The sequence below is a fragment of the Oncorhynchus nerka genome, linkage group LG26 (genome assembly GCF_034236695.1).
Source record: "Oncorhynchus nerka isolate Pitt River linkage group LG26, Oner_Uvic_2.0, whole genome shotgun sequence".
NCBI lineage: Eukaryota > Metazoa > Chordata > Actinopteri > Salmoniformes > Salmonidae > Oncorhynchus > Oncorhynchus nerka.
In genome coordinates this window covers 1,613,353-1,638,938 of record NC_088421.1, presented here as the reverse complement: position 1 = coordinate 1,638,938, position 25,586 = coordinate 1,613,353, and the positions used below count along the sequence as shown (strand labels likewise).

Genomic DNA, 25,586 nt, shown 5'->3' with positions numbered 1-25,586 from the left:
CCCTTATCAGACTGTGAGGGTGTCTGAACTTCGGCCCCTTTATCAGCCATGATGGACTCTACGGCGGGCCTCCTAAACCATTCGAGGCGATTAAATGTCTGGAACTCCTCTGCCATTTCACCAGCTGTCATCATTGGCAGCACTATGGTGAAAAAATATTTTGGTTTCCGGGGCCAAAACCCTGTGCTTTCCTGGAGGATGATTACATTACAAGTCTGCTTCTTACCGTTCTACGACAGCTGCCGGGGGCTGATGCTGTCATAGTTCATGTGGGGTCAAATGACATTAGGAATGTTAGATCGGAACTAATGAAACTGGATTTTAGAGAACTGATTCTAGCTTTGAAAGACTCCAAAAATAGGCCAATTATGTCAGGCCCTGTACCATCGCTGGGCCGCGGCTGAGAAAGATTAAGGAGGCTACTGGCATTACACATCTGGCTAAAATACTACTGTAGCTCTGTTAGCATAACTTTTAAAGAGTCCATCCAAGTCATCTTGGTGCCTGGACCTTGTCTGCGTATTTCAAGGCCAAGTTGAGACGATTATTTATCTGTGACTCAAGCCCTGCTCACTTAATCCCTACCATTGTGTCGCTGGGTTGTCGTAGTATGCTGCAAATGTACATTGTCCCAGGGGTGTTGTGAAGTCATAATGTAAGTAACCTAATTTATGATCCTCTAACTCCCCAGAATGCCTGTCAATGCAACGACTATTGTCAGCAGTAATCATGTGCCTATGAACCTGAGTTATACTGTAAGCAATGAGGCGGTTTGCCCTAGTAGGAAGCCCACTGTGTGCAATTCACCCTGCACTATCAGCTCCAACATAAATATTACTGTCATGTCTACCTCTACTAAGCCTCATAGTAAAGCAATAAAAAAAACATTGAGAATCACAGAAAAGTGCCTACATTAACATACAGTCAGGTCCATAAGTATTTGGACAGTGACATAATGTCCATCATTTTGGCTCTGTACGCCACCACAATGGATTTGAAAGGAAGCAATCAAGATGTGATTTAAATGTAGACTTATATCTTTAATTTAAGGGTTTTGTCAAAATTATTGTATGAACCGTGTAGGAATAACAACCATTTTTATACATTTTAGGGGCTCAAAAGTAATTGGACAAACTAACATAATCATAAATGTGAGTTTTAATACTTGGTAGGAAATCATTTGCTGTCAATGACTGTCTGAAATCTGGAACCGCCAGACATCACCAGATGCTGGGTTTGTTCCCTGGTGGTGTTCTGCCAGGCCTTTACTGCAGCTGTCTTGGAGCATTTTGGCTTCAGTTTTATCTTCAGCAAGTGAAATGCATGCTCAATTGGATTCAGCTCAGGGGAATGACTTGGCCATTGCAGAACCTTCCACTTCTTTGCCTTAAAAAAGTATTGGGTTGCTTTCACAGTATGCGTCAGGTCATTGTCCATCTGCACTGTGAAGTGCCGTCCAATGAGTTTTGAAGCATTTGGCTGAATCTGAGCAGATAATATAGCCCTAAACACTTGATAATTCACCCTGCTGCTTTTGTCAGCAGTCACATCTACAATAAATACAAGGGAACCAGTTCCATTGGCAACCATACATGCCCACGCCATAACACTACCTCCACCATAATTCACAGATGAAGTGGTATGCTTTGGATCATGAGCAGTTCCTCCCTTCTCCATACTCTTCTCTTCCCATTATTAAGGTGCAAGTTGAGCTTTGTCTCATCTGTCCATAGGATGTTGTTCCAAAACTGTACATCCTTTTTTAGATGTTTTTGGGCAAAAACTCTAATCTGGTTGTTTTTGAGGCTTACCAATGGTTTACATATTGTGGTAAACCCTCTGTATTTACTCTGATCTTCTCTTGATTGTTGACTTTGACACAGATACGCCTACCTCCTAGAGGGTGTTTTTGATCTGGCCACCTGTGAAGTGGTTTTTCTTCACCAGGGAAATAATTATTCTGTCATCCACCACCGTTGTTTTCCGTGGTCTTCTGTTTTCCGTGTCCCTGAGCTCACCAGTGTGTTCTTTCTTAAGAATGTACCAAATAGTTGATTTGGCCACAGCTAATGTTTTTGCTATCTTGCTGATGGGTTTGCTTAGATTTTCCAAACTTGCTTCACACTGGCAGTGACAGCTCTTTGGACTTCATATTGAGGGTTAACAGCAACAGACTCCAAATGCAAATGCATCAATAGAAACAATAGATCAACTCTAGCCCTTTTGTCTGCTTGTAAATGAACTAATGAGGTAATAACACACACACCACCTAATTTAAACTCCAATATGCTGTGGTAGACAGCTAAAATAATAATAACTTGGTCAATGTCCAAACATTTATGGACCTGACTGTATGTAGCCTAAGAAAGGTTCATGAAAGGTTCATGAAATTGATAACTTGCTGGTAACAGATAACATTCATATACTGAACATCTCTGAAATGCAATTAGATAATACTTTGATGATAGCAATACATGGTTACAACATCTTCAGAAGAGAAGAGACACAAATGCCAATGGGGGTGGTGTTGCTGTTTATATCCAGAGTGATATGCCTGTAAAGTGGTCCCGTGTAGCTCAGTTGGTAGAGCATGGCACTTGCAATGCCAGGGTTGTGGGTTCAATACCCATGGGGGACCATGGGGGACCAGTGTCTGCTAAATGATGTAAATGTAAGACTTAGAGAGGAGGTTCACCTGCCTCACCTAAATTCTAATCTTGTGGGAAGTTGCTAAGACAAATGAGATCATACAAGTGGTTTTGTGATTGAAGCTGTAAAGAATATTTGCTGTGTAATGAGAAGCAACCAGACACTGCACTTGATGTATTTATTCAATTAGTTATTCCAGTTACTAATAAGCATGCACCCATTAAGAAAATGACTGTAAAAACGGTTAAGTCCCAGTGGATAGATTAGGAATTGAAAAATGGTATGGTTGAGTGGGATGAGGGAAAAGGAATGGCAAATAAGTCTGGCTGCACAGCTCATCATCAAACATACTGTCAATTGAGAAATCATGTGACTAAACTAAACAAAAATAAGAACAAACTGTACTATGAAACAAAGATAAAGATTCATAGTAAAAAGCTTAAATGAAAATGTGGACAGAAACGTGAACTCAGCTCCATCCTTCATTGAATCAGGTTTATTCATCACAAAACCACTGATATGTCCAATTACTTTAATGAATTTTTCACTGGCAAGATTAGCTAATTTAGGCATAACATTCCAACAACAAACGTTGAATCTACATATGCATTCATAACTGACCAAATTATGAAAGACAAGCATTGTAATTTTGAATTATGTAAAATAAGTGTGAAAAAATTATTGTTGTCTATCAACAATGACAGCCACCTGGGTCTGACAACATGAAAGGACAATTACTGAGGATGATAGCGGACTATATTGCCACTCCTATTTGCCATCTCTTCGATCTAAGCCTACAGGAAAGGGTGTGCTTTCAGGCCTGAAGGGAAGCAAGTCATTCCAGTACCCAAGAATTGATCTCACCTTCGCTGTTTTTATCATGAGAATGTGACCAAAAAACAGGTTCCTTTTTTAACGGAAGGATTTGTATGCAAAGGCAATTGGTCAGTTTACCAACCCTTAGTAAACTTTTGGAAATAACTTTAGCAAGTCAAATTCAAGGACTTTCAGGGACTTTTTTCAAGCACTTAATTGTAATTTTCAAGTTCCTCAATGTTATACAATTGAATATATCATATGATTGTACATATAGTGCCGAATATAGAACCCCCCTGACTAAATAGATTGGATGGATACATGCATGCCGATTTTTCTGTAACCAAAAGTATGTGGACAACTGCTCATCAAACATCTCATTCCAAAATCATGGGCATTAATATGGAGTTGGTCCCCCCTTTGCTGCTATAACAGCCTCCACTCTTCTGGGAAGGTTTTTCACTAGATGTTGGAACTTTGCTGCGGGGACTTGAGAGACTGACTTCATGACTACTTGTTTTTGTAAGAGGTGTTGACAAGCTGAATGTAAACCCATGCATACCCCACAAGACATGCCACCAGAGGTCTCTTCACAGTCCCCAAGTCCAGAACTACATAGAGCCATGACTACATGGAACTCTATTCGACATCAGGTAACTGATGCAAGCAGTATAATCAGATTTGAAAAACTGGTAAAAATACACCTTATGGAACAACAGGGACTGTGAAGAGACAGACACATGCATACACATACATTGTGATATTATTGTATGGTGGGATTAAACATTTTGTATTGTAGATATGTAGTGGTGTAATAATGTTATATGATGTACTGTTTTATCTTTTGTTTTATATGTAATGCAAGTGCTTACATATGTTTGGACCCTAGGAAGGGTCCAAACATGGACCCGGTGGAACAAACTCCCTCACGACGCCAGGACAGCGGAGTCAATCACCACCTTCCGGAGACACCTGAAACCCCACCTCTTTAAGGAATACCTAGGATAGGATAAAGTAATCCCTCTCACCCCCCCTCCCCCTGAAAAGATTTAGATGCACTACTGTTCCACTGGAGGTCATAAGGTGAATGCACCAATTTGTAAGTCGCTCTGGATAAGAGCGTCTGCTAAATGACTTAAATGTAATGTAAATGTAAATGTAAGGAAGAGTAGCTGCCTTGGCAGCAGCTAATGGGGATCCCTATTAAATACAAACACAAATTCTTGCTTCCATTCAGCCACAAGAGCTTCAGTGAGGTCAGGCGCTGATGTTGGGCGATTAGGCCTGGCTCGCAGTTGGCGTTCCAATTCATCACAATGGTATTCAATGGGGTTTAGGTCAGGGCTCTGTGCAGGCCAGTCAAGTTCTTCCACACCAATCTTGACAAACCATTTCTGTATGGACTTCGCTTTGTGCACAGGGGCATTAATCATGCTGAAACAGGAAAGAGCCTCCCCCAAACTGTTGCCACAAAGTTGAAAGCACACAATTGTCTAGAATGTAATTGTATGCTGTATCGTTAAGATTTCCCTTCACTGGAACGAAAGGGCCTAGGCCGAACCATGAAAAATAGCCCCAGACCATTATTACTCCTCCACCAAACTTTAAAGTTAGCACTATTCATTGGGGCAGGTGGTTGGAAAGATGGCATCCTATGACGGTGCCTTGTTGAAAGTCACTGAGCTCTTCAGTACGGGCTATTCTGTGCTCAATTTTATACACCTGTCAGCAACGGGTGTAGCTGAAACAGCCAAATCAACTCATTTGAAGGTGTGCCCACATACCTTTGGCCATGTAGTATATGTGGCACACATAATAAAGCCATGAATAGCGGTAGCATTAATCTCACCATCGCTGTTTTTAATGAGAATGTGACCAAAAAACAGGTTCCTTTTTTTTTACGGATGGATTTGTATGCAAAGGCAAGTTGAAGCCAACATTAGATGTTGTCCTCCTCATAATAACCGCATGTGGTTTTACCACAACAGAGTAGCGCAAAAACCCTTCAACTGAAGCAGTAGGAAACAAAAGAAAGTGACCACATCTCTCACAAAAACCACATGATTATAAGGGAGCAGGATAACTTATAAATTGGCTACAATAATTACAAGGACATTTCAAGCACTAAATTGACAAAATGTCTGATTTTCAAGGTAGGCCTATTCCAGTATTTGAATTTCGGAGGTCCAAATTCAAGCTAGATGCAAAACAAAATGTATGTGTCATGTTATTTCATTACCAGATCATATTGTGAATAAACCCACTAGTCCATCTAATTTTGTGTCATTATCTACAGAATAAGGAATAGAAATAGTGTTGGATGTTGCGCAATATATCCTAAACAATTGCGCACAATAGACTGTCCAATCCGAGGCACAAAAGCATTACCTTGATACTTTCTCTGTTAAATCTAACGAGACAACGAAATCTAACGAAATCAAGCAGACAACAACCAACGATCAACATGAAATTCGCTAGGGATATTTTATATCCAACGTGTATCCAGGAACAGCTGTCTTCACAGGTGTAAGGAATGAGACACCAAAATGTTCCGGACATTCCTCATGGACACCTTTTTTCCAGCACTTAGAATGTTGTTGCATTGCAACAGCTGTTCATCACTTGACTGTCATTCTGAAAATTCCTTCCTGGATCAGATGATGATGTGTGAAAATATCACAGCATAACTAATCAGCTGTACACAAAATGCCACTCCAACAAGTATTATGCATAATTATTGAAGAACCACAGTAATGACGGTATCAATTTAGAATTTAAGTGTCAAGGTAAGGTGACTCTTTTGGTTAGAAGCATTCAATTTTGCAATCATATTTATTACAGGGTTCAAGTTCCATGTCTAATTTGACTAATTAATGCTTAATATATGATATGACAACTTATACACTTCAATAAATGCAGCGAAAGAAAACTAATATTTTATGTCACACAATTTTGGACAAATCCATCAAGACACCAACCAAGCCCTCAACTGGCAGCTTCATTAAATATTACACTTAAACCACCAGTATCAACGTCAACAGTGAAGAGGCGACTCCGGGATGCTGGCCTTCTAGGCAGAGTTGCAAAGAAAAAGTAAAATCTCTATCCAGCGTCTGTTATTTAAAAAAATATATATATTTTTTTTATTGGCCAGTCTGAGATATGGCTTTTCTTTGCAACTCTGCCTAGAAGGCCAGCATCCCGGAGTCACCTCTTCACTGTTGATATTGAGACTGGTGTTTTGTGGGTACTATTTAACGAAGCTGCCAGTTGAGGGCTTGTGAGGCGTCTGTTTCTCAAACTAGATACTTTAATGTACTTGTCCTCTCGCTCAGTTGTGCACCGTTGCCTCCCACTCCTTTTTCTATTCTGGTTAGAGACAGTTTGTGCTGTTCTGTGAAGGGAGTAGTACACAGCATTGTACGAGATCTTCAGTTTCTTGGCAGTTTCTCGTATGGAATAGCCTTCCTTTCTCAGAACAAGAATAGACTGACAAGTTTCAGAAGAAATGTCTTTGTTTCTGGCTGTTTTGAGCCTGTAATCGAACCCACAAATGCTGATGCTTCAGATACTCAACTAGTCTAAAGAAGGTCGGTTTTATTGCTTCTTTAATCAGGACAACAGTTTTCAGCTGTGCTAAAATAATTGCAAAAGGGTTTTCGAATGATCAATTAGCCTTTTAAAATTATAAACTTGGATTAGCTAACACAATGTGCCATTGGAACACAGGAGTAATGGTTGCTGATAATGGGCCTCTGTACGCTTATGTCGATATTCTATAAAAAAGATCTGCTGTTTCTAGCTACAATAGTCATTTACAACATTAACAATGTCTACACTGTATTTCTGATCAATTTGATGTTTTTTTAATGAACAAAAAATTTGCTTTTCTTTCAAAAACAAGGACAGTTATAAGTGACCCCAAACTTTTGAACGGTAGCGTATGTTTTTTCTCATCAATCTACATACAATAACCCATAATGAATTTTTTGCAAATGTATAAAATAAAAAATAAAAAAACAGAAATACCTTATTTACCTAATTATTCAGACAGTTTGCTATGAGACTAGAAATTTAGCTCAGGAGCATCCTGTTTCCATTGATCATCCTTGAGATGCTTCTACAACTTGATTGGAGTCCACCTGTTGTAAATTCAATTGATTGGACATGATTTGGAAGGGCACACACCTGTCTATACAAGGTCCCACAGTTGACAGTGCATGTAAGAGCAAAAACCAAGCCATGAGGTTGAAGGAATTGTCCATAGAGCACCGAGACAGGATTGTGTCGAGACACAGATCTAGGGAGAGGTAACAAAACATTTCTGCAGCATTGAAGGTCCCCAAGAACAAAGTGGCCTCCATCAATCTGAAATGGATGAAGTTTGGAACCACCAAGACTCTTTCTATTTTTAACTAGGCAAGAGAGTTGTTTATTTACAATGACAGCCTACCTTGGCCAAACCCGATGAAGCTGGCCTAATTGTGCGCCGCCTTATGGGACCCGCAATCACGGCCGGATGTGATACAGCCTAGAGCTGGCCACCGGGCCAAACTCCGCAATCGGGGGAGAAAGGCCTTGGTCAGGGAGGTGACCAAGAAGCTGATGGTCACTCTGACAAAGCTCCAGAGTTCCTCTCTGGAGATGGGAGAACCTTGCAGAAGGACAACCATCTCTGCATCACTCAACCAATCAGGCCTTTATGTTAGAGTGGCCAGACAAAAGCCACTCCTCAGTAAAAGGCACATGACAGCACGCTTGGAGTTTGCCAAAAGGCACCTAAGGGCACATGACAACCATCTCTGCAGCACTCCATCAATCAGGCCTTTATGTGAGAGTAGCCAGACGAAAGCCACTCCTCAGTAAAAGGCACATGACAGCCCGCTTGGAGATTGCCAAAAAGCACCTAAAGGACTCTCAGACCATGAGAAACAAGGTTCTCTGGTCTGATAAAATCAAGACTGAACTATTTGGCCTGAATGCCAAGCATCACATCTGGAGGAAACCTGGCACCGTATCTACGTTGAAGCATGGTGGTGGCAGCATCATGCTGTGGGGATGTTTTTAAGCGGCAGAGACTGGGAGACTAGTCAGGGTCGAGGGAACGATGAACGGAGTGAAGTACAGAGAGATCCTTGATGAAAACCTGCTCCAGAGCACTCAGGACCTCACACTGGGGGCAAAGGTTCACCTTCCAACAAGACAATGACCCTAAGCACACAGCCAAGACAATGCAGGAGTGGCTTCGGGACAAGTCTCTGAATGTCCTTGAGTGGCTCAGCCAGAGCCCGGACTTGAACCCAATCTAACATCTCTGGAGAGACCTGAAAATAGCTGTGCAGCGACTCTCCCCATCCAACCTGACAGAGCTTGAGAGGATCTGCAGAGAAGAATGGGAGAAACTCCGCAAATATAGGTGTGCCAAGCAAGGACTAGGGAGTTTTCAAAGATAAAAAATAAATGCAATAGAGCTAAGGACAGGCAAAAATCGAGAGGAAAACCTGGCTCAGTCTGCTTTAAAACAGACAATGGGAGACAAATTCACCTCTCAATAGGACAATAGCCTAAATCCAAGGTCAAATATAAACTGGAGTTGCTTACCAAGACAGTTTTGACTTAAATCGGCTTAAAAAATATATGTCTGTCTAGCAATCTATTTAATCCATTCGAAATTCAGGTGGTAACAAAATGTGGAACAAGTCAAGTGAAGGCAATGTCTGATTTGTTATAGTTAACAATTTACCAAAATCTGCCCTTCTTTATGAGGTGAATACTTATGCTACAACTATTTTTGTAATTTCATTTGTAAACATTTGTATCATTTTCTTTTCACTTTGACATTATGTAGTATTTTGTGTAGATCAATGACAAAAAATGACAAAATCTTTTTCAATCACACTTTGGAACGCAACAAAATGTGAAAAAAAGTTCAAAGGGGTGTAGACTTTGTATACACTCTTAGAAAAATACGTGCTATCTAGAACCTAAATGGGTTCTTCGGCTGTCTCCATAGGAGAACCCTTTGAACCCCATACAGGGTTCTACATTGAACCCAAAATAGTTCTACCTGGAACCAAAAAGGGTTCTACTATAGGGACAGCTGAATAAATCATTTGGAACCCTTTATTATAAGAGTGTTGGCTCTGTAGATATATAAATCAGAACTCTGTTTGTCAAAGGCTTAGGGTAGGATGGGAGGCTGGGATGCATAGGAGTTAACACTATTTACTTAAAGGATGGTATTGATAACACCTTTCATTGCACCTGTGAGTGTTGCCACATCTTTGTTGACGCATTTGTTGACGCATTCATTCAACATCATTGTCATTTCTAACATTACAGCTTGGCAGCATTAGTCAAAATAAAAGTGTCTCCGTACTTTTTGGACATGCATTTATTCAATCTTTATTTTACTGCAATGAAAGGGGTGCTTTTATTTTCTTCTCTCCAGGCATATTATAATAAATAAATTGAAGGAAAGGTGTAATGAAACATTCATGTAAGGCATTATGAGATGTTGAGATGCCACTATCCTACATACCCCCTTCTAGTAAAGTGTGGCAGAACATTTCTTCCTCAGTTGTCAGACAAATGGGTCTTGTGTGCCCAGCTACTCCCCTCCCCCTCTGTTCTCCCTCCCCACTGTCTCCCTTCCCTCTCCTATCTCCTCTTCATCCCCTTGTATCTCCTCCCTCTGTGTCCACGTCGGTCCCTCTGTCTCCCCTTCCTCCCTTCTGTCTCCCCTCCCCATTTTCCCCCTTCTCCCCCATATCCCATCCATTCCCCCATCTCCGCTGTCTCCATCCAGGTGGGACACTTTGACCTTGTTCTGCTGCTGGCTAGACCAATCTCTGAACAGAGCTCAGATAGACTGAGCAATACCAGGCCAGCTCTTCTTAACTCCACATCTGAATACAGCAGATAGTACAAAGGATATGGTATAGTGGTAGTTAACAACACACGTGGCTCTTAACAGAGACCAGGATTAGATCCCTGTGTCCACTCTTCCTACTGTGTCTCCTCCTTATTTATCTTCCGCTCTGTTTCCACCCTGTCTTATAAAACGTGAAAAAACTCTACATTATATTAGACCAGATTTCTCTCCAGACCATCTCGCAGAGCAGATAAAAGATCCTGAAGTCCTAAATTGGCAGTGTAATATTGTGTACAACATTCTGCCGTTCAGACAAACAGCCAAGCAAACAAGCATCCCTGACTGTTCTCCTGTTGCCGTGGTGATTCTTTGAGAGCGCCGCTGGGTCTCATGGGAGCTGGTTTGGTGATGGGCATGTCGACAGTCTGGTCTGTCAGGGACCTGCCGTCCTTTGCTGTCACGTCTACTCCCGCTCCTCCCCTCCAGCGTTCAACGTCGCCGATATACTAACCACCGGGCCTGGCATCTATCATTACGCGCACCTGCACTTCATCATGAGGCACACCTGACCTCCATTACCTCACTTATTACCTCCGCTATATCTGGCACTCCCTTAGGTTCTTTCACCAGCCAGTATTGTTTATGTGTTTATGTGAAGACGCCACTGCTATGTTGTCTCGGTCCATGTTTGTTGTTTTATTAAACGTACCACCTGCACCTGCTACAGCATTACATTTGCATATGGATGCCTTCCCCGATCAGCACGTGTCATGATGTCATCCTCCTCCGGCGCTGTATGTCGGGAGTTTTACATTCAGGTTGCATCCCAAATGGTACCCTTTTTCCTAAAGTGCACAGTGGGCCCTAGTCGAACGTAATGCACTATATAGGGAATAGGGTTCCATAGGGGATGTAGCTTCAGAATATGAGCACAGTCAGATGACAGCTGTCTCATCTGATTGGGCACAGGTAAACCTGAGATGAAAGGATGCCAAGGGGGACAGAGAGACGTGTAATTATTTATTTATTTGTTTATTATTAACATTCTGTTATGAGGGAGACCTGGACAGGGACAGATGGAAATAGTACATTTACATCAAGTCTGTCCTTGATCTCATGCCTTTATCTAATCTCTGTCTCATTTGTCTGTGCAGCCTGTCTGCCTCGAGTTCACCCACCTTTTTGACGTCTACATCCCTGCTGTTGATGTTATTGTGGACGGAAGAGGAGATCTCGATTGACTAACATCATGGCTGAAACTAGCAGTAGTTAAATGGCTAGAGAGGAAGGGAAGAGAGGATTTGAGGATATAGGACAGAGGAAAGACTGAGATTCAACCTTCGTAGTTTGATTCAGGAAGCGCAGAGGACGCAAAGGACTGAGACAGGAGTGAAGTCCTGACCAGCCAGAGACAGCCCCGCAATATGACAATAGCACACTAAAGCTCCTCTAGTCAGATGATTATCTACGGTACATCACTGAAGTCTGGAATAACCTAATCCGGACTCAATCCACCCAGCTCAAACACACGTACACATGTGCACAAATACACATGCGCACACACACAGTCTTATATAACTAACCTTGTGGGGAAACACAATTCAGTCCCATTCAAAATCCTTTTTTCTCTAACGCCTAATCCTCACCATTACCTTACCCATAACCTAACTCTAAACCCAAAATCTAACCTTAACCCTAACCCTATAAACCTAACTATAGCTCCTATTACTTGAACAGACATCCCCATTAAAGTCTAAACGGGTAACAATTTAAAAGTGCTGAGCGATGAGGTTGGTTCAATTTTGGTTAGAATATTTTTTAAATAATTCGGTTTGGATCATTTTTTAAAATATTAAATGCACTATGCATTATGTGGGTTGAATGCTGTAACAACTCAGAATAAAACAATTAATAAAAGTCCCATAATGGTAGTGACTGCCCATTACTTCACATTACTTTAATAAAATATTTCAGTTATTGTGTATATTACATTTGTTTTATTTGATGACTATTATTTCATTCCAAGTCAACATCTCATCTCTATAGAGGTGCTGCCTAACCAACATTTCTGTTAATCGCTCAGCACTACATTCTAGTAATTATATTTCTATTTCCTCCGTGTTGTCTTTCTCCCTATTGTCAAAACACCTCCACTGCAGCTGGATTCCAGATCCAGAGCATTCTGTGGTGCAGGGGAGGAGAGAGGGAAGTGAGGCTTGAAGGCAGAGGTGGATATTTAGGCCATGGGCTGTGTGTGCTGTGAGAAGAAGGGGGAGAGGAGAAAGGGACAAGCAAGGTTCCCTAGGGGTCTCCTACAGAAGTCCCAGGGGACGCAACTGCACAGTCCTTCCTGTATCTAAAAGACGTCACACAACTAAACAGACACGGAATGAGCACATTCTCAACACTTGGGACCAGGTTTATTCGCATTGTCCTGACTGACCCAACGCTTCACTAAGGTATCATTCAACCGTGGAAATCTTTAAGCCCCAAGGAAACCCACCATGACAATTTGAAACACAGCAATTTATCACACTCATAGGACACCCAGGAATCAGCTCAATTTAAATGCTACTAATTATAATTTCAGTATTACTAAGAGGCATAACTTGAATACACATGACTCATGACTCACACACCAAAAGCACAAGGGAGCCATAATACCCTCATTTACACACAGAGTTATGGAACATGTTGCCTCTGAAGCATACTGTCTGGACTTATAGTACTGTAGGTGTTTGTCCCCATAGGTGTATGGCACCCTATATAATGTACTATTTTTGACCAGGGCTCAGCGCTGCCAACAAGACCAACCAAGCATTGTAATTTTAAATTCCGTAAAGTGAGTGTGGAAGAGGGGGGAAATGATTGTTGTATGTCAATAATGACAAGCCACCGGGGTCTAACAACTTGGATGGAAAATTAGTTAAGATAATAGGGGACGATATTGCCACTCCTTTTGGCCATATCTTCGATCTAAGCCTATTAAAAAGTGTGCCCTCAGCCTGGAGGGAAGCAGAAGTATTTCTGTTACCCAAGGATAGTAAAGCCCCTTTACTGCCTTAAATAGCTGACCAATCAGCCTGTTACCAACCCTAAGCAAACTTTTGGAAAACATTGTTTGACCAGATACAATGTTATTTTATTGTAAACAAATTGACAACAGACTTTCAGCACGCTTATAGGGAAAGACATTCAACGGCACTTACACAAATGAATGGCTGAGAGAAATTTATCATAAAAATTGTGGGAGCTGTTTTGTTAGACTTCAGTGCAGCTTTTGACATTATCGATCATAGTATATTGCTGGAAAAGCTTATGTGTTATGGCTTTACACCCCCTGCTATATTGTGGATAAAGAGTATAACAGAACACAGAGGGTGTTCTTCAATGGAAGCCTCTCCAACATAATCCAGGAATTGCCCAAGGCAGCTGTCTAGGCCCATTACTTTTTTCAATCTTTACTAATGAATTGCCACTGTCTTTGAGTAAAGCCAGTGTGTCTATGTATGTGGATGACTCAACACTATACACGTCAGCTATTACAGCAAGTGAAATCACTGCAACACTTAATTTAACAAAGAGCTGCAGTTAGTTTCAGAATGGGTGGCAAGTAATAAGTTCAATATTTCAAAAACTAAAAGCATTGTGTTTGGGACAAATCGTTCACTAAACCAGAAACTTCAACTAAATATTGTTATGAATAATGAGGAAATTGAGCAAGTTGAGGTGACTAAACTGCTTGGAGTAACCCTGGATTGTAAACTGTCATGGTCAAAACATGTTGATGCAACAGTAGCTGAGCTGGGGAGAAGGCTGTCCATAATACAGCACTGCTCTGCCTTTTAACAACACTATCAACAAGGCAGGTCACACAGGCCCTAGTTTTGTCACACCTATTCAGTGGTGTGGTCAGGTGCAACAAAGAGGGACCTCAGAAAATTATAATTGGCTCAGAACAGGGCAGCACGGCTGGCCCTTAAATATACAGGGGGAGAACAAGTATTTGATACACTGCCGATTTTGCAGGTTTTCCTACTTACAAAGCATGTAGAGGTCTGTAATTCTTATCATAGGTACACTTCAACTGTGAGAGACGGAATCTAAAACAAAAATCCAGAAAATCACATTGTATCATTTTTAAGTAATTAATTATTAATTAATTATTGCATTTTATTGCATGACATAAGTATTTGATACATCAGAAAAGCAGAACTTAATATTTGGTACAGAAACCTTTGTTTGCAATTACAGAGATCATACATTTCCTGTAGTTCTTGCACACACTGCAGCAGGGATTTTGGCCCACTCCTCCATACAGACCTTCTCCAGATCCTTCAGGTTTCGAGGCTGTCGCTGGGCAATATGGACTTTCAGCTCCCTCCAAAGATTTTCTATTGGGTCCAGGTCTGGAGACTGGCTAGGCCACTCCAGGACCTTGAGATGCTTCTTGCGGAGTCACTCCTTAGTTGCCCTGGCTGTGGGTTTCGGGTCGTTGTCATGCTGGAAGACCCAGCCACGACCCATCTTCAATGCTCTTACTGAGGGAAGGAGGTTGTTGTCCAAGATCTCGTGATACATGGCCCCATCCATCCTTCCCTCAATACGGTGCAGTCGTCCTGTCCCCTTTGCAGAAAAGCATCCCCAAAGAATGATGTTTCCACCTCCATGCTTCACGGTTGGGATGGTGTTCTTGGGGTTGTACTCATCTTTCTTCTTCCTCCAAATACGGCGAGTGGAGTTTAGACCAAAAAGCTATATTTTTGTCTCGTCAGACCACCTCCCATTTCTCCTCTGGATCATCCAGATGGTCATTGGCAAACTTCAGATGGGCCTGGACATGCGTTGGCTTGAGCAGAGGGACCTTGCGTGCGCTGCAGGATTTTAATCCATGACCGCGTAGTGTGTTACTAATGGTTTTCTTTGAGACTGTGGTCCCAGCTCTCTTCAGGTCATTGACCAGGTCCTGCCATGTAGTTCTGGGCTGATCCCTCACCTTCCTCATGATCATTGATGCCCCACGAGGTGAGATCTTGCATGGAGCCCCAGACCGAGGGTGATTGACCGTCATCTTCCATTTTCTAATAATTGCGCCAACAGTTGTTTCCTTCTCACCAAGCTGCTTGCCTATTGTCCTGTAGCCCATCCCAGCCTTGTGCAGGTCTACAATTCTATCCCCAATGTCCTTACACAGCTCTCTGGTCTTGGCCATTGTGGAGAGGTTGGAGTCTGTTTGATTGAGTGTGTGGACAGGTGTCTTTTATACAGGTAATGAGTTCAAACAGGTGCAGTTAATACAGGTAATGGGTGGAGAACAGGAGGGCTTCTTAAAGAAAAACTAACAGATCTGTGAGAGCCGGAATTCTTACTGGTTGGTAGGTGATCAAATACTTATGTCATGCAATACAATGCAAATTAATTACTTAAAAATCATACAATGGGATTTTCTGGATTTTTGTTTTAGATTCTGTCTCTCACAGTTGACGTGTACCTATGATAAAAATTACAGACCTCTACATGCTTTGTAAGTAAGAAAACCTGCAAAATCTGCAGTGTATCAAATACTTGTTCTCCCCACTGTACATGGAGAGCTAACATTAATAATATGCATGTAAATCTCTCATGGCTCAAAGTAGAGGAGAGATTGACTTCATCACTATTTGTTTTTGTAAGAAGTGTTGACATGTTGAATGCACTGAGGTGTCTGACTAAACTACTAGCACACAGCGCGGACATGAACCCACAAGACACGCCACCAGAGGTCTCTTCACAATCCCCAAGTCTAAATGGGACTATGGGAGGTGCGCAGTACTACGTAGACCCATGGCTACATGGAACTCTATTCCACATCAGTTAACTGATGCAAGCAGTAGAATCAGATAAAAAAACTGATAAAAATATACCTTATGGAACAGCGGAGACTGTATAAGGGCACAAGGTGAGACCCAGATGCGGACATGGGAGGCAGATAGTTTGAGTATTTGATATTTATTAGTCCAAAAGGAGTAGGCAAGAGAATGGTCGTGGACAGGCAAAAGTTCAAAACCAGTTCATAGTCCAGGAGGTACAGAGCGGCAGACAGGCTGGAGGTCAGGGCAGGCCAGAAAACAGGCAAGGGTCAAAACCGGGAGGACTAGTAAAAGAGAATGTAAAAGGCAGGAGCACGGGAAAAACCAGCTGGTTGATTTGGAACGTACAAGACGAATTGGCACAGAGAGACAGGAAACACAGGGATATATACACCAGGGATAACAAGCGACACCTAGAGGGGGTGGAGACAATAACAAGGACAGGAAAAACTGATCAGGGTGTGACATGAAGATAGACGCGAGCGCGCGCGCACACACACACACACACACATACGTGCATTGTAATATTGTTGTATGGTGGTGTTGTACATTTTATGTTGTGGATATGTAGTGGTGTAATAATGTTGTATGATGTACTGCGTTTATCTTTTGTTTATTGTGTGATATAAGTGCCGATGTGTTTGGACCCAGGGAAGAGTAGCTGCTGCCTTGGATCCCTAATTAAAACAATACAATGAATGGCATATTATGTACAATGCCTAGAAAGTCTACAACCCCTTGAACTTTTTTCACATTTGGTTGCATTACAAAGTGGGATTGAAATACTGTAGATTTTATTGTAATTTTTTTGTCATTGATTTACACAAAATTCTCCTTAATGTCAAAGAGAAAAGAAGTCTACACATTTTTACAAAATAATATAAATTAAATAACTCAAATGTAGTTGTTACATAAGTATTCACCCCCTTTGTTTAGGCAAGCCTAATATAGTTCAGGAGTAAAACGTGGCTTAACAAATCACATAATAAGTTCAACATATGTAAGGTCCCTCGGTCAAGTATTGCATTTCAAGCACAGATTCAACTACAAAGACCAGGGAGCTTTTCGAAAGCCTCAGAAAGAAGGGCAGTGATTGGTATATGGGTAACAATAACAAACCAGACATTGAATATATCTTAAAGGATGGTCAAGTTAATAATTATGCTGTGGATGATGTAGTAAATCACCCAGACACAAAGATGCAGTAGTCCTTCTGAACTGAATACAAATATATAGACTGAAGCCGTTTTTTGCATATATACAGTATGCAACAAGGCACTAAAGTAATACTGCAAGAACACACAGCAAAGGAATACACTTTGTGGCCTAAATACAAAGTCTTGTGTTTGGGGCAAATCCAACACAACACTGAGTAACTGCCTCCTTATTTTCAAGCATGCTGGTGGCTGTATGGGTATGTTTGACATCAGCAAAGACTGGGGAGTTTTTCAGGATGAAAAAATGGGATGGACCTAAGCACCGGCAACAACCTAGAGGAAAACATGCTTCAGTCTGCTTTATACCAGACACTAGGAGAGGAATTCACCTTTCAGCAGGACAATAACCTACAACACAAAGCCACATCTATAATGGAGTTGCTTACCAAGAAGTCAGTGAATGTTCCTGAGTGGCCACGTTACAGTTTTGACTTAAATCTGCTTGATAAATCTGTCACCTTGACAGAGCTTGAAGAATTTTAAAAAGAATAATCGGCAAATATTGTACAATACAGGTGTGCCAAGCTCTTATGAGATTTACCCAGGACTCACAGCTCTAATAGCTGCCAAAGGTGTTTCTAACATGTATTTACTCGGGGGTGAACACTTATCTAATCAAAGTATATTAGTGTTTTATTTTTCATTTAAAAAAAAAATCTGAATTTTTTTCCCACTTTGAAATTATTTCATGTAGATTGTTGACAAAAAAATGTCAATTCAATTCATTTTGATTCCACTTTGTAACACAATAAAATATGAATAAATCCAAAGGGGGGTGTAGACATTCAATAGGCACTGTATTATTATTATTATAAAATGTTTTTGTAATCGTACTTCTTTGTACGCCCCTTTCTTTGTGTGTGTGTGTGTGTGTGTGTGTGTGTGTGTGTGTGTGTGTGTGTGTGTGTGTGTGTGTGTGTGTGTGTGTGTGTGTGTCACGATCGTTGGTGTGAATGCATGATTTAATGATTGACGAAAAAAACTTGAAGTACACGCTAAAACAAACAAACAAACAAACTAACTAACCAGACGAAACGGGACCGTTGAGACAACGACAAACACCTGCCACTGATTGAGAACCATATCAGGCCAAAACACATAGAAATAGACAAACTAGACATACAACATAGAATGCCCACTCATATCACACCCTGACCAAACAAAACATAGAAACAAACAACGGTCAGAGTGTGCCTGTGACTGTGTGTGTGTGTGTGTGTGTGTGTGTGTGTGTGTGTGTGTGTGTGTGTGTGTGTGTGTGTGTGTGTGTGTGTGTGTGTGTGTGTGTGTGTGTGTGTGTGTGTGTGTGTGTGTGTGTGTGAGAGAGTATGTGTTTGTTTGTGTACAGTAAATAAACCACTTTTATAACATGGCTTAACAAATACTATACTCACATCAGTCTATATTCTAGAAATCTTGGTAACACTTTACTTGACACCCAATGTCATAAGACATTATTACACGGTTATAACCATGTCATAATGTCATAAGAACTAACATACCTTGTTATAATATGCTCATAACACTGCCATATACTTACATCTGTTGTGACATATCTTGCGTTATTTTATTGCTGGTTATGACACCAACACAAGTGTCAAAACCCACATTTATTCAAATTAGTTTTTCCCTGCCAAGAAGTTTCATTTGATTTGAAAGTTTGTTTCTTATGTAATTTTGTTGTTGTTGCAATGAATTCTTTAAAGTTGTGTTTTTAATCATCATATTTTAAGTAACTTGTAGAAAATACACTGTATGGCTGTCATGAATCATTATGACCATCACAATCAAATAAGCCAGATAGTCCTGTCATGTACATGCCTTTATATCAGACATCAGTCAAAAAGAGGGTGTCTTGACCTGCTCTTGAAATCTGCTCCTGCATTCATCCTAGTCATCAGCTACAGAGCATTGGGGTAGGTGCATGTCTGACATCAATGTGTGCCCAATTACAATGACAATTTAACATGGTCAATAAAAAATGTATTATTTAACATTAGACAGGTAGACTATGGTGTAATGGAATGATGTTATGGCCCAATGTTTGTTGGTAGGTTTTGACACTCTTATGTGGATGTGATAACCAGCTATAAAATAACGCAACATATGTCACAACAGGTCTAAATATATGTGTCATGACAGTTATAGCAGGTTATGACAAGTTATGTCAGCTGTTATGACATATTTTGACATGGTTATGACGGTGGCATAACGTATTATGATGCTGGGTGTCAAGTAAAGGGTTACTGAAATCTTACAGAACACCCAAATAATTATGATTGTGTCTGGGGAAGACAGAATTCTGATATTTTACAAGTTTCCAAATTGTGTGATAATTCATCTCTAACTGTAAGCGGTTTACTTGGATTGGCTATGAATGTGGTATGAGACAAATATGAAAAAGAACCACACAAGGTTCACATAGCCATGTTATTCCATCCTGTAGTCTGTGCATTCTGTTCCATGTCAGATGAGCATTCATACATACTCTACTATGAACATTGTGAAACACTCACACACCTGTGGTGTCCCGTCTGCATGCTGACAGCTCTGGGAGTTTGATTTCAGTATAGATCAAAGCTGGGAATTGTGAGGTCCTCTCATTTCAACTCAGTAAAAATGATAGTTCTGTAAATCATGAAATTCACTTGACCCTACTCCTTTTGCTGTGAATATTCAGAAAGCAGATGCCATAAACCAAACCAACAGGTAGCCAAAATGTCTGTAACTGCATGTCAATCCAACCAAACTACAGCAACAAGATCGTCTTGGCATGGACTTCATTCATTGGACTTTAAGACCCTCTTGAAATATAATATAGTCATAATATAGTCATAAATACCAAGGAGATAATCACGGAAGGACACTAATTTCTGAGTCTGTCTTTGTCTCTGTGTTTGAACGTTTGTGTTGTTTTGAGGGTTCGGGACTTCGGAGTGTGTTTGTTAGCCAGTCAGGCAGTGGGTCACATAAGTCGAGGGTGGGGGGGGGATCAGCTATAAAGGTCGGATTACAATTGGCTATGTGCTGAATCATCTCACAGTAGATGTCTCTCTCTACAGTGCTCTCTGACTCACTTAGCCTGTGTCCCAAATAGCACTTATTTTGAGCAGGGCCCCATAGGGCGCTCTGAAAGATTGTGTGTGTTCCTCTGTTCAGCTCTCATTTATTTTATTCCTCTCCCACTAACTCTGTGATAATGTCATTGCAATTGGAACCAGCAGGCTTTCAATAATGACATGAAATTTAAAGTGTTTAATTAATACATGTTCAGTGTACATTATAGTCGATATTCAGCCCCACTTCATCTGAAAACCATTAAAGAGAAAAGTGACATTAAGTACAAGGCCTGATCTAAACTAGTCTAACCAGCCTTGTTTCAATGGCCAGACAGACTAACGGCCAGACTAATATATATTCCAATGGCCAGCTATAGACTAATAATATACAGTATATACCAATGGCCAACCATAGACTAATATACAGTATATTCCAATGGCCAGCCATAGACTAATATACAGTATATTCCAATGGCCAGCCATAGACTAATATACAGTATATTCCAATGGCCAGCCATAGACTAATATACAGTATATTCCAATGGCCAGCCATAGACTAATATACAGTATATTCCAATGGCCAGCCATAGACTAATATACAGTATATTCCAATGGCCAGCCATAGACTAATATACAGTATATTCCAATCCAGACTAATATACAGTATATTCCAATGGCCAGCCATAGACTAATATACAGTATATTCCAATGGCCAGCCATAGACTAATATACAGTATATTCCAATGGCCAGCCATAGACTAATATACAGTATATTCCAATGGCCAGCCATAGACTAATATACAGTATATTCCAATGGCCAGCCATAGACTAATATACAGTATATTCCAATGGCCAGCCATAGACTAATATACAGTATATTCCAATGGCCAGCCATAGACTAATATATGTTTTTCCCCCTCTGAAGATGTTCCAAATCCTGTCCTGTCCCCTCTACTGTGTAACATCTAACACCGCCGTGTGTCTATTCGTGGCATTAAAACTTTCATATGATCTGCGAGTCATCTGGCAATAGTGCAGCCTCTGCATATAGCCATGTGTGACTCTGCCATCTCAGACGGCTGATCAGGTTCAGATGGCAATTATCTCATGGTTTCACTGTCGTAGAAGAGGCAAATCAACTTTGGGTAACATTATGTGTTGCACAGGGACAGTGTAATGGACTTAAATTCTCACTCTGCAAGATGTGCGTAATGCATTACATTTAAGGGTGGTGGGCCTCTAACAAATACTTATTTTTTTATGCAGATAGTGCCTGAGTTATATTTTATATCTGTAGAGAGCAACATTACATTCTTTTTAAGCATGTTTTCAAGCTATAATACATAACTTGTTTGCCAAGTCTTCTATGACAACTAAAGCATAAATTGTTTCTTATGACTCTAAGACATTTACAAGGGGTCACACAGACATCATAACTGAAATCCAAAATCAAATAAAATTGTATTTGTCACATGCGCCGAATTACAACAGGTGTAGACCTTCCCGTGAAATGCTTACTTACAAGCCCTTAACCAACAATGCTGTTTAAAAAAACAATTTGTTAAGGAAAATATTTGCTTAATAAACTAAGGTAAAAAACAAAATAGCAACAATAAAATAACAATAACAAGACCTATATACCGGGGGTACTGGTACCGAGTCAATGTGCAGGGTAGTCAAGATAATTGAGGTAAAGTGACTTTTTTATTGCAGCAGCGTAAAAAAATACATAATAGTCCAGGTAGCCATTTCATTAGCTCTTCAGTAGTCTTATGGCTTGGAGGTAGCAGCTGTCAAGATGCCTTTTGGACCTAGACATGGCGCTCTGGTACCTCTTGACGTGCGGTAGCAGAGAGAACAATCCATGACCAGGGTGGCTGGAGTCTTTGACACCACCTGGTATAGAGGTCCTGGATGGCAGGAAGCTTGGCCACAGTGATGTACTGGGCCGTACGCATTACCCTCTGTAGCGCCATTGCGGTCGAAGACCGAGCAGTTGCCATACCAGGCGGTGATGCAACCAGTCAGTATGCTCTTGATGGTGCAGCTGTAGAACTTTTTGAGGATCTGAGGACCCATGCCAAATCTTTTCAGTCTTCTGAGGGGGAATAAGCATTGTCGTGCCCTCTTCACGACTGTCTTGGTGTGGTTGGACCATGTTAGTTTGTAGGTGTTGTGGACACCAAGGAACTTTAAGCTCTCAACCTGCTCCACTACAGCCCCTTCGATGAGAATGGGGCCGTGATCGGCCCTCCTTTTCCTGTAGTCCACGATCATCTCCTTTGTCTTGATCATGTTGAGGGAGCGGTTGTTGCCCTGGCACCACACTTCCAGGTCTCTGACCTCCATATAGGCTGTCTCATCATTGTCGATGACCAGGCCTATTACTGTTGTGTCGTTGGCAAACTGGTGTTGGAGTCGTGCTTGGCCACTTGGTCATGGGTGAACAGGGAGTACAGGAGGGGACAAAGCACACTCCACTCTGAGGGGCCTCTGTGTTAAGGATCAGCGTGGCAGATGTGGTGTTGCCTATCCAGGATCCAATTGCAGAGGGAGGTGTTTAGTCCCCCAGGGTCCTTAGCTTAGTGATGAGCTTTGAGGGTACTATGGTGTTGAACGCTGAGCTGTAGTCAATGAATAGCATTCTCACGTAGGTGTTCATTTTGTCCAGGTGGGAAAGGTCAGTGTTGAGTGCAATAGAGATTGTGTCATCTGTGCATCTGTTAGGGCGATATGCAAATTGGAGTGGGTTTAGGGTTTCTGGGATGATGGTGTTGAGGTGAACCATGACCAGCCTTTCAAAGCAGTTCATGGCTACAGATATGAGTGCTACGGGTCGGTAGTCATTGAGGTAGGTTACCTTGGTGGTCTTGGGCACAGGGACTATGGTGGTCTGCTTGAAACATGTAGGTATTACAGACTCGGCCAGGGACAGGTTGTAAATGTCATTGATGACACTTGTCAGTTGGTCAGCGCATGCTCGCAGTACATGTCCTGGCAATTCGTCTGGCCCTGCGGCCTTGTGAATGTTCACCTGTTTAAAGGTCTTGCTCACATCGACTACGTGATTACACAGTCGTCCGGAACAGCTGGTGCTCTCATGCATGCTTCAGTGTTGCTTGCCTCGAAGCGCGTATAGAAGTCATTTAGCTTCTCTGGTAGCCTTGTGCCACTGGGCAGCTCACGGCTGGGCTTCCCTTTGTCATCTGTAATAGTTTCAAAGCCCTGCCACATCCGATGAGCGTTGGAGACGTTTTAGTAGGATTCCATCTTAGTCCTGTATTTACATTTTGCCTGTTTGATGGTTTGTCTGAGGGCATAGTGGGATTTCTTATAAGCGTCCGGGTTAGAGTCCCGCTCCTTGAAATCGGCAGCTCTACCCATTAGCTCAGTGCGGATGTTGCCTGTAATCAATGGCTTCTGGTTGGGGTATGTGCGTACGGTCACTGTGGGGACAACGTCATCGATGCACTTATGATGAGGCCGGTGACTGATGTGGAATACTCCTCAATGCCATCGGATTAGTCCCGGAACATATCCCAGTCTGTGCTAGCAAAATAGTCCTGTTGTCGCGCCCTGACCTTAGAGATCCTGTTTATGTCTCTATTTTGGTTTGGTCAGGGTGTGAGTTGGGGTGGGTATTCTATATTCTATTATTTGTATTTCTATGTTTTGGCCGGGTAGGGTTCTCAATCAGGGACAGCTGTCTATCGTTGTCTCTGATTGAGAACCATACTTATGAAGCCCTTTTTTCCACCTGTCTTTGTGGGAAGTTGACTTTTGTTTATGGCACATAGCCTGTAGCTTCACGGTTTTTGTAGTGTTTATTGTTTTGTTCGGCGTCATTTTCCAAATAAAAAGAACCACGCTGCACCTTGGTCCACTTCCTTCAACAGCCGTGACACCTGTAGCTTAGTATCTGAGTCATCTAACCACTTCCGTATTAAGCGAGTCACTGGTACTTCCTGTTTTAGTTTTTGCATGTAAGCAAGAATCAGGAGGATAGAATTATGGTCAGATTTGCCAAATGGAGGGCGAGGGAGAGATTTGTACACATCTCTGTGTGTGGAGTATTAAGCTGGTCTAGAGTTTTTTTTCCCCCCCTCGTTGCACATTTGGTAAAATGGTTTTAAGTTTCCTTGCATTAAAGTCCCCGGCCAATAGGAGTGCCGCCTCTGGATGGGCATTTTCTTGTTTGCTTATGGCTTTATACAGCTCGTTGAGTGCGGTCTTAGTGCCAGCATCAGTTTGTGGTGGTAAATAGACAGCTATGAAAAATATAGATGAAAAGTCTTGGTAAATAGTATGGTCTACAGCTTATCATGAGATGAGGTGAGCAAAACCTAGAGAATTCCTCAATAATTGATTTCGAGCACCAGCTGTTATTAACAAATAGACACAGACCACCACCCCTTGTATTACCGGAGGCAGCTGTTCTATCTTGCCAATGCATGTAAAAACCAGCCAACGTTATATTATCCATGTTGTCGTTCAGCCATGACTCAGTGAAACAGAAGATATTACAGTTTTTAAAAGTCCAGTTGGTAGGATAGTCTTCACCGGAGCTCATCCAGTTTCATCCTGTGTTTCTATGTTAAACAATTTTGTTATATTTCAATCTTCTGTGATGCATATAAAGTGTAATATTAGGATGCAAACTCAAAATTGAATACATTTCAACTCTATACCTGACATGCCCATAACCATGTGTGTGAGGTGTACACTTTTGTTGATAAGTAGATTTGTTTAAGACTACCAAGAAACACTGATTTCGCCAACTGCTGTAAAATGAAGTAAAATTATACTGAAATGTCTATCAGCAGGTAGGTACAAAACAAGATGAGAGCAGTAACCACTGTGACAGCATCAGTGTTTTCTTTGGTTATCGGAGAGATAGCGGAGTCATTTCTTGGCAGACATTTGACGAAACAGACAGACAAGCTATATTTAAACCAGTATCCATTTCTCCCTCCCTTCTACAATCTTAAGGGTCCCCCCTGTTTTCTGCTTCCTTCTCTACCCTTTCGTCTTCCTTGTGTCCTTCCACAGTGCCTCCCCTGTCTTCCCTGACCTCTATCCTTTTTTAATCCTTTCTTCTCACCTCTTCACTCTCTCTGGTTTC

The 25,586-nt window shown here is 41.4% G+C and overlaps 1 protein-coding gene and 1 non-coding gene across 2 annotated transcripts in view; both read left to right on the top strand.

Moving 5' to 3' along the window:
* Nucleotides 1-25,586, top strand: part of LOC115109976 (ATP-sensitive inward rectifier potassium channel 12-like) — a 61,190-nt gene that overhangs the window by 27,506 nt on the left and 8,098 nt on the right. The window lies entirely within an intron of this gene.
* Nucleotides 2,564-2,639, top strand: trnaa-ugc (transfer RNA alanine (anticodon UGC)). Its single transcript has one exon. It is a non-coding gene; the product is annotated as a tRNA-Ala (tRNA).